Below are 15,019 nucleotides of genomic sequence, written 5' to 3'. Positions count from 1 at the left end.
AGTGGCTCCCAAGCTGCTGTTTGGGCACCCCAGTGACAGTAGGACGTAAAAGTGCCCTGATTTCCCAAGTAATTGGTTAGCAGGATACCTACACCAGAGCAGGGGTCATGACAGAACATCCGCTTGGCATACAGTGGGACCCAGGTACAAAATCCCTGGCTTTCCCAGTGAAGATACCTGGCAGTAGGTGACATGAAAAACATCTGCCTGACACCCTGGAGAGCTGCTACCGGTCTAAGCGAAGGTCCATTAGGGGCTCTTAGCCACAACATATAGATGGAACACTATGCCTGGACAGTGATGCTCTTTATTCTTGGCGTTGCAAGAAGTGGTGGTGGATACAAACATAGGCAGATAGTCCAGCATCCTGTTTCACACAATGGTCAACCAGTTCTCTGGAGGGCCAACAACAGGGTACAGAGGCTGAGGCCTTCATAAGAACATCAGAAGAGCCCTGTCATTGTTATAGGATGGGGAAGAGCCCTGCTGGATCAGACCAGTGAGGGCCCATCTAGTCCAGCATCCTGTCTTACACAGTGGGCAACCAGTTCCTCTGGAGGGCCAAGGATAGGGCACAGGGGCCAAGGCCTTCATAAGAACATCAAAAGAGCCCTGCTGGATCAAACCAGTGGTCTATCTACTCCAGCATCCTCTCACACCGTGGCAAGAAACGAAACAATCGCTGTGAATAAAGGTTAGTACGCTTTGTAATGCAGTTACGTAACACATAGACCTTACATGTTAAGTAGATAACAAAGATAACACAATTAACATGACCCTGTAATGTAAATGAAGACAGTTCCAGCAGCTTTAAGCTGCAGAACAGCTTCTGTAAGGAGTCAAGCATCCAGATGTAGGACTGTTTTGTGGTTAATCTTCCCCAAAAGGAAATTAAAAATTCTACAATAACAAAAACTAAACTATTTAAACTTACCTGTTGTTTATAACTCTGCATTTATATCAGAAGCAAGCCAGTTGCTTTAATTTTTTCCTAGTATGGTACAAAGCCTTCTGTTCTAACATTAGCCAGCACAATCTCCCCAAGCAGGTTGATAACAGTACCCTTCTTAAAACAAACTCACCCCAGTAATTCCATGCAGCTGGGTGTGAAACTGTCACATACTTAAAGCTACAGATAACAAATAGGAGCTTTGTTATTAAGGTCCGACTGATATAATCTAGTTAATAGAATATAATACATATATACTTGTTCCATATAGAATCATAGAGTAGGAAAGGGACTTCCAGGGTCATCCAGTCCAACCCCCTACACAGTTCAGGAAACCCACAAACACCTTCCCCTAAATCCATTGCTGTCAGATGGCCATCTAGCCTCTGTTTAAAAAGCTCCAAGGAAGGAGAGCCCACCACCTCCCAAGGAAGCCTTTTCCATTGAGGAATCACTCTAATGGTCAGGAAGTTCTTCCTAATGTTGAGCCAGAAACTCTTTGATTGAATTTCCACCCGTTGGTTCTGGTCCTACCTTCTGGGGCCACAGAAAACAATTCCACACCATCCTCTAGATGACAGCCCTTCAAGTATCTCTAACGATATACTTAATAGAAGAAAAAAAAAATCACAATTGTAACCTATCATCATGCAGTATTTTTAAATCTTACGTATGTTACATCTGTGTTCCTGTTGTGGTGTTTTATGGCATGTACAGAGGTACCCTGTTCCACATTCCTGGACAAAAATCTCTAAATAAAAACTGTGCAACGGCAGAGAGGTGTTTGAAAAAAAAAAAATCTAAAATGCTGTATATTAAATAGTAAGTATGTAAAAAATTTAACTTGGTGATTAAAATAAAATGAATTTTAACAGGGATAAATGTAAAGTTCTGCATTTCGGTAGGAAAAATCCCATGCATTGTTATAGGATGGGGGAGACTTGTCTAAGAAGTCGTATGTGCAAAAAGGATCTAGGGGTCTTAGTGGATTATACGCTGAACATGAGTCAATAGTGTGATGTGGTGGCTTAAAAAGGCAAATGCAATTCTGGGCTGTATCAATAGAAGTATAGTGTCCAGATCATGTGATGTGATGATATCGCTTTACTCTGCTCTGGTAAGACCTCATCTGGAGTATTGTGTTCAATTTTGGGCACCACATTTTAAGAAGGTTATAGACAAGCTGGAAGAGGTTCAGAGGAGGGTGACGAAAATGGTGAGGTGTCTGGAGACCAAGTCCTATGAGGAAAGGTTGAAGGAGCTGGGCATGTTTAGCCTGGAGAGGAGGTGGCTGAGAGGTGATATGATCACCATCTTCAAGTACTTGAAGGGCTGTCATCAAGAGGATGGTGTGGAATTGTTTTCTGTGGCCCCGGAAGGTAGGACCAGAACCTATGGGTTGAAATGAAATCAAAAGAGTTTCCGGCTCAACATTAGGAAGAACTTCCTGACCGTTAGAGCGATTCCTCAGTGGAATAGACTTCCTCGGGAGGTGGTGGGCTCTCCTTCCTTGGAGGTTTTTCAACAGAGGTTAGATGGCCATCTGGCAGTGATGAAGATCCTCTGAATTTGGGGTAAGTATTTGTGGTTTTTTTGCATTGTGCAGTGGGTTGGACTGGATGACCCTGCAGGTACCTTCCAACTCTATGATTCTATGACTGAGAGCCAGTTTGGTATAGTGGTTAAGTGCGTGGACTCTTATCTGGGAGAACCAGGTTTGATTCCCCATTCTTCTACTTGCAGCTGCTGGAATGGCCTTTGTGTTAGCCATAGCTATCGCAGAGTTGTCCTTGAAAGGGTAGCTTCTGGGAGAGCTCTCTTAGCCCCACCACCCTCACAAGGTGTCTGTTGTGGGCGAAGGAGATAAAGGAAACTGTAAGCCGCTCTGAGACTCTGATTCAGAGAGAAGGGCGGGGTATAAATCTGCAATTCTTCTTCAATTCTTCTGACTGTGTAATGTTAAGGTATTTCCTCCGCCCCTCTTGTAATTTGCAAAACAAACCCAATCAGATTTTTGTAACTTGCTTCTATTTATCTGCCTTCCTGGTTGCCATCAGAAACAACCTCTTGTAAAGTCCACTTTTCCTTCCCTCTAAGAATTTTGAACTAGGGGGCCCTGGAGGTCCCTTCCAACTCTTTTATTCTATGATCTTAAAGACCAACAAAATTTGTGGCAGGGTTGGAGCTTTCGTGAGTCACTGCTTACTTCAGATACAGCTCAAATGTGAGTCTATCTGGTCCGTGTGCACCTCTTTCCCCCTCTTCCTGTTCTAGATTTGTTTGTACATTCCTCACTCCAAATAGTGTTGTTTGATGTTGCTTGAGTGAAGCCTCAAAAGAGAAAACTCCTCGACATTAGCGTTGTCAGAGTCCAGGTTCTGCAGATGTTCTCCCACTTTTTGTAGGCTTCTGAATGCCACGGCAAGTGACTCGATGCTGCAAGACATCTGCACACAGACCAGGAAAATACACAGGTATGTTGTAGTAGTTCACACTGTACACGCAAATTACAATCACACGCCACTGTGCAGGTTCCTTTTTTAAAAGCACAGAGTGATTCCAAGCCTCACTATGATTCTGTTTTCCTAGCCTCCTCCCCAAGTTCTAGGGTTGCCAACCACCAGAGGGTAGCTGGAGATCTCCTGGGATCAGGGCTTTTTTTGTAGCAGGAACCGCTTTGCTTATTAGGCCACACACCCCTGATGTATTCAATCCTTCAAAAGCTTACAGGGCTCTTAGTACAGGGCCTACTGTAAGCTCCAGGAGGATTGGCTACATCAAGGGGGTGTGGCCTAAGATGCAAATGAGTTCCTGCTACCAAAAAAACCTGCCTGGGATTATAAGCGACTTATCTCCAGGTGACAGGGATAAATTCCCCTGGAGAAAATGGCCACTTTGGAAGGTGAACTCCATGGTATTCTGCCCCATTGAAGTCCCGTCCCTCACAAAACCCCACCTACCTCAGGCTCCAACCCCCAAAATCTCCAGTTATTTCCCAACCCAGGAGCTGGCAGCCCTACCAAGTCCTGTGGGAAAGACAAAAACAGAAGTGTGATTGAATGGTGGTTAGGACCAGAGAGCCAGTTTGGTGTAATGGTTAAGTGCGCGGACTCTTATCTGGGAGAACCGGGTTTGATTCCCCACTCCTCCACTTGCACCTGCTGGAATGGCCTTGGGTCAGCCATAGCTCTGGCAGAAGTTGTCCTTGAAAGGGCAGCTGCTGTGAGAGCCCTCTCCAGCCCCACCCACCTCACAGGGTGTCTGTTGTGGGGGAGGAAGGTAAAGGAGATTGTGAGCCGCTCTGAGACTCTTCAGAGTGGAGGGCGGGATATAAATCCAATATCTTCTTCTTCTTCCCCCTAAACTGAGTTAGTGTGAGCTAGCTCACAGATTTTTAGCCTCCGGCTCACACATTTTTGTTTTAGCTCAGGAAAAACGGCCCCAGAGCAAACTAACTTATGCAGTAGCTCACAACTTGAATCCCAGTAGCTCACCAAGTAGAATTTTTGCTAACAAGACTCCACGGTTTAAGAGGGAATATTGGTTAGGACATACATCAAGATTGCTTTGAAGGAAAGGGCAACGATTTGGCAAACCGACCTTGTTCCGATTTCATCTATAGACTTAGAAGGCAAGCTTAAGCCTTCCTGCACTTCGCCCTATGCAAGAATGCTGAGGGCCTTGGAATGTCCTGCCCTTTTCACCTCCTTCCTGGAATACACATTTGGGGTAGACAGCTAAGGTAAACATCTGTATACTTCTAGTAAATGATTATGTAGAGCAGAATGCATAAAATAAAACACCACCACTGTCAAGAAGGCAGCAGCAGAGACAGGCTGGTGTGATGAACCTCAATCCTGAGTCGTGTGACATTCCTACATTGCTTCATCAAGGTTATGGTAGCCTTTTCGTGAACATGTCCATGTGAACAGCCATAGGCAACCTGCATTAGGTACTTCAGTAAGGAGTTATTCTTCTGTGCCCTTCAGGCACTCTGTGTCTTTGGAATAGACTGAAACGTCACGTGATGGGTGGGGAACAGTGGAGAAAGAGGACTGTATTCTCTCGGTGTTGTCAAAGCAAACTCAATAAACTAATAGTACTGTATGTGTTAACTAGAAGTTTTGTAGAAGTTCAAAGGGTGGTTGAACAGGGCTGTTGACAAGATTTGATTCGCACATGTTGAAGGATGAGGTGCAAACATGCAGAAAGGTAAACTGAGTTGTACCCACTTCAGATGGTGGATTTCAGCTTTGAATGACCCTTCACACTAAAAGATATTTCATGAAGATAGGAAACAAGGGGGTGTTTAAACACACACACACACATAGAGGATCTCATATAATCTTTAATCTGTGGTCTGAAGTGGATACAATCCATTCTGCCACACAATTTTTTCTGCTTGTATGAAGCCAGCCTAGCCTATACCTCTCAACCATCTGAGGTGAGAACATAAGAGAAGCCATGTTGGATCAGGCCAATGGCCCTTCCAGTCCAATATTCCTGTGTCACACAGTAGCCAAAGCCCAGGTGCCATTAGGAGGTCCACCAGCAGGGCCAGAACCTCTCCCAATGTTACCATGATGATGGTTATCAGATGATGAAGAAACAAATTGTTCAAGATGTTCTGTCTCTTGATTCTATTATCAATCAAAAGGGAGCCTGCAACCAAGGAATCAGAAGGCGACTGAAACTGGGGAGGGCAGCCATGAAGAATGTAGAAACGATCCGGAAGTGTAAGGAAGTGTTGCTGGTAACCAAGATAAAGTTCATTCATGCCATAGGATTCCCCATTAATGTGTAAAGGTATGAAAGTTGGATAGTGAAGAAAGCTGACAGAAAGAAAGTTGATTTATTTGAAATGTGGCATCAGAGAAAAGTTTTAGAGGTACAGTAGCCTGCCAAAAAGACAGAGAACTGGGTTGTAAATAAAATAATAGAATCATAGAGTTGGAAGGGACCGCAAGGGTCATCTAGTCCAGGGGTGGCCAATGGCAGCTCTCCAGATGTTTTTTTCCCTACAACTCCCATCAGCCCCAACCATTGGCCATGCTGGCTGGGGCTGATGGGAGTTGTAGGCAAAAAAAATTAGGAGAGCTACTGTTGGCCACCCCTGATCTAGTCCAACCCACTGCACAACGCAGGAAACTCACAAATACTGCTGCCCCCTAAGTTCACAGGATCCTCATTGCTGTCAGATGGCCATCTAGCCTCTGTTGAAAAACCTCTAAGGAAGGAAAGCCCGCCACCTCCCGAGGAAGTCTGGACTCTTCCTAGAAGTTAAAAGGACTATCAGATTTTGGTCACATTATAAGAATACAAGAGTCACAGGAAAATGTAATAATGCTAGGAAAAGCTGAAGGCGGCAGGGAAAGAGGACGACACAAGATGGATTGATTATTTAAAAGAAAGTTGCAACCCTCAGTTTGCAAGACCTGACAAAGGCTGTTAGCAATAGGCTATTTCAGAGGATATTAATTGAGTCGCCTTAAGTCTAGGGTTACCAGATGTCCTTTTTTAAAGAAGACATGTCCTCTTTGTGTGTGTGTGTGTGTGTGTGTTCATCCTCTTTTTGGGCCCTTTTCTGTAGCCATGATCACAGCTTCAATTGTAGTATTTAAATTGAGATAAATTATATAGTAGTATTTGGGATGTCATAGTGATCACTTGTTTGAAGTTAGTTAGGAAATACGTCCTCTGTTTTGCTTTCCAAAATATGGTAACCCTAAATTGGAAGTAACCTGAGGGCACTATACACATATGATAAATCATGGGCAATGGAGTTGGAATTGCCTGCTTCAAGACTATTGGCATTCATCTCTCTTTCTCCCTCTGTGTATGCGTGTATATGTGTGTCTGTGTGTAAGGCGCTTCTACACATCTGGAATAATGCAGTTTCTATTCACTTTTAAAGTGGATTTTGCCATTTCGCACAGTAAACCAGTTGCAAAGTGCATTAAAAACAGGTTGAAAGTGCATTATTTAGTGTGTTTGAAAATGTGCTGAATTCAATGGCGCTTACTCCAAGGTAAACCTGCGCAGGAGTCTGCCCTCTTCTTTTTGATTATCTTAAGAGAAAGCAGATTGATTCCCTATAACAGGGGTGGCCAAACTTGCTTAACTTAAGAGCTATACAGAATAAATGTCAGATCATATGTTTGAGAGCCACAAGACATGAACATTAGAGGGAGGGAGGAAAGCAGATGAGGGAGGTAGAGGTGAAAAGAAAGCAACTTTAAACGCATTCTCCAAGCTGCCAGTAAATGGGAGTGGTGGGGGCCTCCAGAGTCACACAATATGTGTGAAAGAGCAACATGTGGCTCCTGAGCCACAGTTTGACCAGCTATGCTCTATAAGAGTATCTATCTGTCTGTCTGTCTATCATCTGTCTGTCTATCTCTTGCTCAATTATCTATCATCTATCCATCAATCATTTATCTATCATCTGTCTGTCTCTCTCAATCATCATCTATCAAGCTATCATCTGTCTATCAATCATTATCTGTCTATCATATGTCTGTCTCTCTCAATCATCATCTAACTATCTATCTATCTATCTATCTATCTATCTATCTATCTATCTATCTATCTATCTATCTGTCTGTCTGTCTGTCTGTCTGTCTGTCTGTCTAGCATGTTTCTCTCTCTCTATCATCTCTCTCTCTGTCTAGCATCTGTTTCTCTATCATCTCTCTATCTGTCTATCATCTGTCTGTCTGTCTGTCTCTCTGTCTAGCATCTGTTTCTCTCTCTCTCATCTGTCTGTCTGTCTGTCTAGCATCTGTTTCTCTCTCTATCATCTATCTGTCTATCATCTGTCTGTCTGCCTCTCTATCTGTCTGTCTAGCATCTGTTTCTCTCTCTCTCACATCTGTCTGTCTATCATCTGTCTGTCTCTCTGTCTAGCATGTTTCTCTCTCTCTATCATCTGTCTGTCTCTCTCTCTGTCTGTCTAGCATCTGTTTCTCTCTCTCTCATCTCTCTGTCTATCGTCTGTCTGTCTCTCTCTCTGTCTGTCTAGCATCTGTTTCTCTCTCTCTCACATCTGTCTGTCTATCATCTGTCTGTCTGTCTGTCTCTCTGTCTAGCATGTTTCTCTCTATCATCTCTCTATCATCTGTCTGTCTGTCTCTCTCTCTGTCTGTCTAGCATCTGTTTCTCTCTCTCTCTCTCTCTCTCCTCTGCCTGCCTGCCTGCCTGCCTGCCTGCCTGCCTGCCTGCCTGCCTGCCTGCCTGCCTGCCTGTCTGTCTGTCTGTCTGTCTGTCTGTCTGTCTGTCTGTCTATCTATCTATCTATCTATCTATCTATCTATCTATCTATCTATCTATCTATCTATCTATCTATCTATCTATCTATCTATCTATCTATCTATCTATCTATCTATCTATCTATCTATCTATCTATCTATCTATCTCTCGTCTTCCTTCTACCATACGTGTGTGTTTGTCTGTCCGTCTTTAATACTTTTCCTTAAGAGAATCAACGTGCTTTCTCCGAAAACAGTTTCAAAACCCAGCTGCTCCTGAATGATGGTCATCCCTCCACAGAGAAAGGGGCAGCCTCCTTCCAACCGAGCCCGCACTTGAGGCGGGAATTCCACGCAGTCGATGGAGCGCGAGGCAGCCCGGCGCGGGGGAGGCAGAGGCCGGCCGTTGGGGGCAGAATGGCGGCCCGACAGGAGCGGCGGCGGCGGCCGACCCAGGTGCCTGAAGGGGGCTCCGGGCGAGAGGCGTTTCCCCAAGACCCGAGGGAGGAGCCGGAGGGCCGGGCCGCGACTAGCGCCGCGGCGCTTCTCAGTCCCCGCCCCCGGAGCCTGGGCGGAGCCGCCGGCAGAGACTCCTGCTTCAGGCCGGGGCTGGCAGCGGCGACGTAGGCCCCGGTGGGCGTTTGGCACGGAGCGGCCCCGGCCGGGAAGGGGATCCAGCGGGGAGCCATGAGGCGATCGCGGGGCTGCGGGAGACGAGAAGGTGTCGGAGAGGGGGGAGAAGGGGCCGGCGCGCCCGGGGGAGGGTGCAGGGGAGCTGTGGGGTGGGATTGGAAGGGGCCACAGGCACGCATTGCATAGAGGGAATATGGGAGCTGTGGGGTGGGAAGAGGCGACGCGCCTGATGGAGGGTGCAGGGGAGCTGTGGGGTGGGAAGGGGCGACAGACACGCATTGCATATAGGGAATATGGGAAATGTGTTGTGAGAAGGGGCGACACGCGTAATGGAGGGTGCACTGCAGCTGTGTTGTGAGAAGGGGCGACAGACACGCATTGCATATGGGAAATGTGTTGTGAGAAGGGGCGACACGCGTGTTGGAGGGTGCACAGCAGCTGTGTTGTGAAAAGGGGTGACACACATGATGCACGGTGCAGGGGAGCTGTCGTGTGAGAAGGGGCGACACGTGTGATGGGGGTGCACAAGAGCTGTTGCGAGAAGGGGCGACATGCATGATGGGGAGTGCACAGGAGCTGTGTTGTGAGAAGGGGCGACACGTGAGGGAGGGCGCAGGGGAGCTGTGCGGTTTGCATATAGGGGAGCTGTACGCATTGCATATAGGGTATATGGGAGGTGTAATAGTGGGGAAGAGGCAAAATGCGTGATGGAAGGTGCACAGGAGCTGTGGGTGGGAAGGAGCGACACCATGATGGAGGGTGCATATGAGCTGTGGGGAGGGCTGTCGGACACGGACGGTATAGGGCAGGGGTGGCCATGCTTGCTTAATGTAAAAGCCACATAGAATAAATGTCAGATGTTTTAAGAGTCACGAGACGAGAACAACAGATGTTGGAAGGGAGGCAGATGGATAGGGGAGGGAAAAGGAGGTAGAAAGAAAGCAACTTTAACTTTAAATGCTTTCTCCAAGCCAGCTGACTGGTGTGGGCTTTGAGAGCCACTCAATATGTGTGAATATGTAGCTCCCGGGCCACTGTTTGGCCACCCCTGATGTAGGGTAAATGGGTGATGTAGGGTGGGAAAGGGTGACACATGTGGTGGGGGGCCCGGGTGTGACGTGAGAGCAAAGACGGAGGGAATCGTAGTAGGATATAGAAAGGTGTCGTAATGGTGTCCTTAAGATCAGGCATGTGAGCCATGGTGATGCAGGGCGATCTTTGTCCAGGTGGGGGAAAAGAGGGTGTTAACCTTTTTCTTCTGGAAGGATTCTTGTGTTTTCGCTAACTGGTGTGACGTGTTGTAAAAGTAAAGCAGGAACAGTTTCCTCCTCTGCAGGGCATAGAGATGCCAAGATAGGGTCCTATTTCATGTGACTTTTAAAGTTACCCAAGATTGCCGGGGTGGGATGGCATTACTACAATAAATGCAGATTTGTTTGGTATTTTATGGCTCTGGAACTGCACCTTTGGGGGGGACTTTCTCAGGTCCTGAAAGGGGGGGCAGGAATTGGTGGAAATCAGTGCAACTTCACATGTGAAATATGGCACTTTTAAAACAAAATAAACGGGGGGGGGGGTTTGTAGCAGGAACTCCTTTGCATATTAGACCACACACCCTTAATGTAGCCAATCCTCCAAAGCTTAGAGGGCTCTTCTTACAGGGCCTACTGTAATTGTTGGTTTTAATTAGATGGTTTTAAGGGAATTCTAAAGAAATTGTATAATGTTGTAGATTATTGTTTTGTTATGTAATCTTTGTATTTTATATTATGTTGTGAGCTGCCCTGAGCCGGCTTCGGCGGGGAGGCCGGGGTATAAATTGAATGTCGTTGTTATTATTATTACTGTAAGCTCCAGGCGGATTGGCTACATCAGGGGTGTGTGGCAAAGACAAAGGAGTTCCTCCTACAAAACCCCTGAAAATAAGCATAGGTAATATTAGAAATTGTAGAGGACCCAGAAGGGGACCCTGGAATCAACATCCCAAGAATCAAACTTGGGAACAGAGATCCCACAATTGCGGAAGAGCCTTTGAGGGTACCAGAGTGGAGTAACTAATGCTCTTGTTTTGCACTGGGGTGAGTGTGGGAGGCAGGTGTACCCCATTTCAAAGTGGGATAGAACGATAAATGGTTCCAGGATCCCCCCACAAGCAGTGCAGTTAGTAAGGCAGAACAGGGGAGCTTAGATCAAAGAGGATAAGAAGGGACAAGATGCCCCCAAAAGCCTGGGTTTTTTAGTAGCAAGGTTGGGAATCTCTCGTAGCCCCAAGATGGGGAAAAACTCACTGCCTTGCTTTGTCTGAAGCACCCCAAAAGTTCAGAAAGCAGCATAAGCTGATTCCCATTTTGCAGTCTGATTAATTCCAAGGTAAAGGGCCTTGTCTGAGCTCTCTCCCACCCACCACCCACCCCCAAAGTCCTGGGGCCAGAACATATTTCAGAAAACGGTACAAGCCACTTAGCGTCTTAAATTTCAGCAGACTCTCTGATAGTTTCACCTGCCCTTTCTTAATGTCGCAGGTACTTCGCAGTAATTATTTTATAAGGTCACACTTTCAACAGATCTGGGATTACGAATGCGGAACTGAGGAACTGATTGACTCAAACAGGTTTGCCTAAGAATGATGAAATAGGAATTTAGATCCTTGTTTGAGACTGTCTCTGACTCACTGTGCTGCTCTGGTTTTGGCCTGTAGCCGGTTCAGCTCCCTCTCAAGGGCTTAGAGTAGCACAGTACGGATTGTGGCATAATTCTGCAGTCGTGTACGTTGCTTTCTAAAACATGAACATTTGTATCTGAATCCTGTATATGCACAGTACAACTGCCTTGGTGGCCCTGATTGGGCAGAAAGGTAGGACGTGAATCTTGTAAATAAGGATAACAACTAGAAGTGACCAAGCTCTTTTCATTCACTATCTTTTATTACAGGGGTGGCCAGACTGTGGCTTGGGAGCCACATGTGGCTCTTTTACACACATTGTGTGGCTCTTGGAGCTCCCACCACCCCGTGGCTGGCTTGGAAAAAGCATTTGTCTCTTTAAATCCCTTCTCCAAGCCAAGCCAGCTGGCAGCTTGGAGAATACAGTTATAATTAAAATTGCTTTCTCTCCACCTCTCTCTCCCTCCCCCACCTATTTCCTTCCTTCAGATATCTGATGTTCATGTCTTGTGGCTCTCAAACATCAGACATTCATGTCTTGTGCCTCTTAAACATCTGACATTTATTCTATGTGCCCCTTTCCTTAAGCAAGTTTGGCCGCCCCTGTTTTATTGTGTGTGGGGAGAACATGCTGCATGCATTCTTCCTGATATTTGTTGAAATCCCCTCCTGCCTGGTCCTTTTAACTGGAGATGCCGGGGATTGAACCTGGGACCTTCTGCATGCCAAGCAGAGGCTCTGCCACTGAGCCAGGGTCTCGGGTCAAGGTCTTTCCCATCACCTCCTGCCTGGTTCTCATAGCTGGAGATGGCGGGGATTGAATCTGGGACCTTCTGCATGCCGAGCAGAGGCTCTGCCACTGAGCTTCAACCCATCCCAGGAATCCAAAAAGAACCCACACTGGATAGGGTCTGCTTTTGTTTTTTAAACTGTTTCCCCCTGTATTTTGTCCTTGATTTTAGTGGTGCAGGTGGAAGGGTCACAAGCCTCTGCAGAATCACATACTGCAGCTGCTCTGAACTTGAAAAGAAAAGGAACCACAGGCGATCTTATTGATGGATGTCCTGCATCAGGTGCCCTCTAACCCAGGGGCAGCCCAACTTGCTTAACATAAGAGCCGGATAGAACAAACGTCAGATGTTTGAGAGCCACAAGGAAGGAAGGAAGGAAGGAAGGAAGGAAGGCAAATACATGGAGGGGAGGAAGGGAGGAGGGAGAGGTGGAAAGAAAGCAACTTTAACTCAAATGTATTTGCTAAGCTGCCAGCTGGCTTGGCTTGGAGACGTGATTTAAAGAGACAAATACCTTCTCCAAGCCAGCCAATGGGGCAGTGGGGGCTTTGAGAGCCACACAATATGTGTGAAAAAGCAGCAGTTTGGCCACCCCTGCTCTAACCTGTGCATGTGACCATAGATTAGAACAAAGCTAGCCACGTCACAATGACCTAACCACCCTGTGCTCCATTTGGAGCTGGCCTTTGAAAAACGTTCTTAGAAGTTTACAGTCGATCCAAAATGCAGCGGCCAGATTCCTATCAGGAGTGGATTGCAGAGATCCTATCATTCGCCTCTTGAAATGTTAACGGAGTCATTCAATAGTCTGTGAATGCTTTCTTCTACCTCGTGGGAGCAAGCCGCGTATCTGCGATAGGCATCTGCGGGGCTTTGATCTGCCCCAGGCTGGATTATTGTTCCACAGTGTACAATTCCACAAGCGCCGTTGGCTTTCAAGAAACAGGACTCTCTCCCCATCGCCAGAGGCTCCCTTTAATGCGCCGGAATATATCTCACTTCTCTTCTCACATGGTCCCTGGGAAGAACTATTTTGACCCCCCCCCCCCTGTGGAGCCTATTACGTCCAGAGCCTCTGTCTGTAGTAAATCATGATCCTTGCATGGCTCCTCTTCTTAGGGACAGATGGTGTTTACCAAGCAATTGGACAAAACTCAGTGGCTGCTTCAGATTGCACCAATCCAGGTCCTGCATTCTCCCAAACCAAAATCTCTCCTGACAGCAACTGCAGTGCTTGATAAATAATATTGCTTCAGGAGATCTCTTTGAATTTGCCAAGTCTGGGTTGCTTCTGGGACGATACTAGTAACTGCAAGGCTCCCCGAACTTCTTGAGCCTGTGGGCCCCTTTGGAATCCTGACATGGTAGAAAAAGAACGCAGATTTATACCCCGCTCTTCTCTCTAAATCAGAGTCTCAGAGCGGCTTACAATCTCCTTTATCTCCTTCCCCCCACAACAGACACCCTGTGAGGTGGGCGGGGCTGAGAGAACTCTCCCAGAAGTTGCCCTTTCAAGGACAACTCTGCAAGAGCTATGGCTGACCCAAGGCCATTCCAGCAGCTGTAAGCGGAGGAGTGGGGAATCAAACCCGGTTCTCCCAGATAGTAGTCCATGCACTTAACCACTACACCAAACTGGTGGGCACAGCCACAAGATGGCTGCCAAAGGAGGTGGAGCCATCCACGGTGATTGCCATAGCTTTTCAGTCACACAGTGTGTCATGGTGGCAGCTGTTGCCAAAGCAATGTTTTTGAAAATCTGGACAGGCAATTGGATCTCCAGTAGCCATTCAGAAGCCTTATTGAGCAAAAGCACAGTTATCGGGCAAAAGCATTTGTTATAGAACAGGGTTGCATAACAAACTATGCTGTGATTTTTACAGATACTTCCCAGGGCCATGTGGGAGCAGCATTCATCCACAGACACCAAATGTTGGCCAGAAAGTTCCCAATGGAATAATCTGGGTTTACTATGAGAACTTTTTTTGGAGATCTTGTTGGTTTTCTGTTACATTCCTGGCGCTGAGCACATCAACCGACTACCCCGACTTCTTTTCTTCATTTGGCTTCCGTTTGAACCCATTAATCCTTGCAGTCTTCTCTCGGGCGGAAGCCTCCTTCCTCGGACCGCTGTGTCGCTTTTTGGTTGGGTTCCTGGGAATTTTGGGATTCTAGGCAACCAGCTGGGTACCAGGGTGTGTTTTGAAGGTGTGCGGATAGACCTGCTGGGAACCCCACGTATGCCATCTTGAGCTAGGGTTGTCGGTTCCTGATTTGGGAATACCTGGAGGTTTTGCGGAGTGGTGGTGGGGGGGAAAGAACCTTGAAAGGATGGGCTTTGGGGAGTTGAGGGACATTAGCAAGCATGCAGCGCTTGCAAATTTACCCACCAAAGCAGTAGAACAAAGTAGCAGTCAAGTGCACCTTGAAGACCGACAAAGTTTTATTCAGAACGGAAGCTTTCGTGTGCTCCGAGCACACTTCATCAGATGTGATGAAGTGTGCTCGGAGCACCCGAAAAGCTTCCGTTCTGAATAAAACTTTGTCGGTCTTCAAGGTGCACTTCTGCTTTGTTCTGCGGCTTCAGACCAACGCGGCTGCCCGCTTGGACCTTCCAGGAGAACCGATCTCCGTTGCGCAGAGAACAATTGTAATTCTAGGTTATCTCCACACCGCGCCTGGAAGTTCAATCAGCAATGCAGGGAGGGAATGCGATAAGAGATAAAACACGGGGAGA

The 15,019-nt window shown here is 46.8% G+C and overlaps 1 protein-coding gene across 1 annotated transcript in view; it reads left to right on the top strand.

The window, feature by feature from the left end:
* Positions 1-8,752: 8,752 nt before the first annotated feature.
* The window catches only part of FAM3A (FAM3 metabolism regulating signaling molecule A), a 33,745-nt gene continuing 27,478 nt past the window's right edge, over positions 8,753-15,019 (top strand). Inside the window, exon 1 of the mRNA XM_060253023.1 lies at positions 8,753-8,917. The gene's annotated coding sequence lies outside the window, so the exon portion shown is untranslated. The remainder of the gene's footprint in view (positions 8,918-15,019) is intronic.

Source organism: Heteronotia binoei, chromosome 13 (assembly GCF_032191835.1).
Source record: "Heteronotia binoei isolate CCM8104 ecotype False Entrance Well chromosome 13, APGP_CSIRO_Hbin_v1, whole genome shotgun sequence".
In the NCBI taxonomy this organism is placed as follows: Eukaryota; Metazoa; Chordata; class Lepidosauria; order Squamata; family Gekkonidae; genus Heteronotia; species Heteronotia binoei.
The sequence above is the reverse complement of the archived record's forward strand: the minus strand, read 5'-3'. Positions and strand labels throughout refer to the sequence as shown.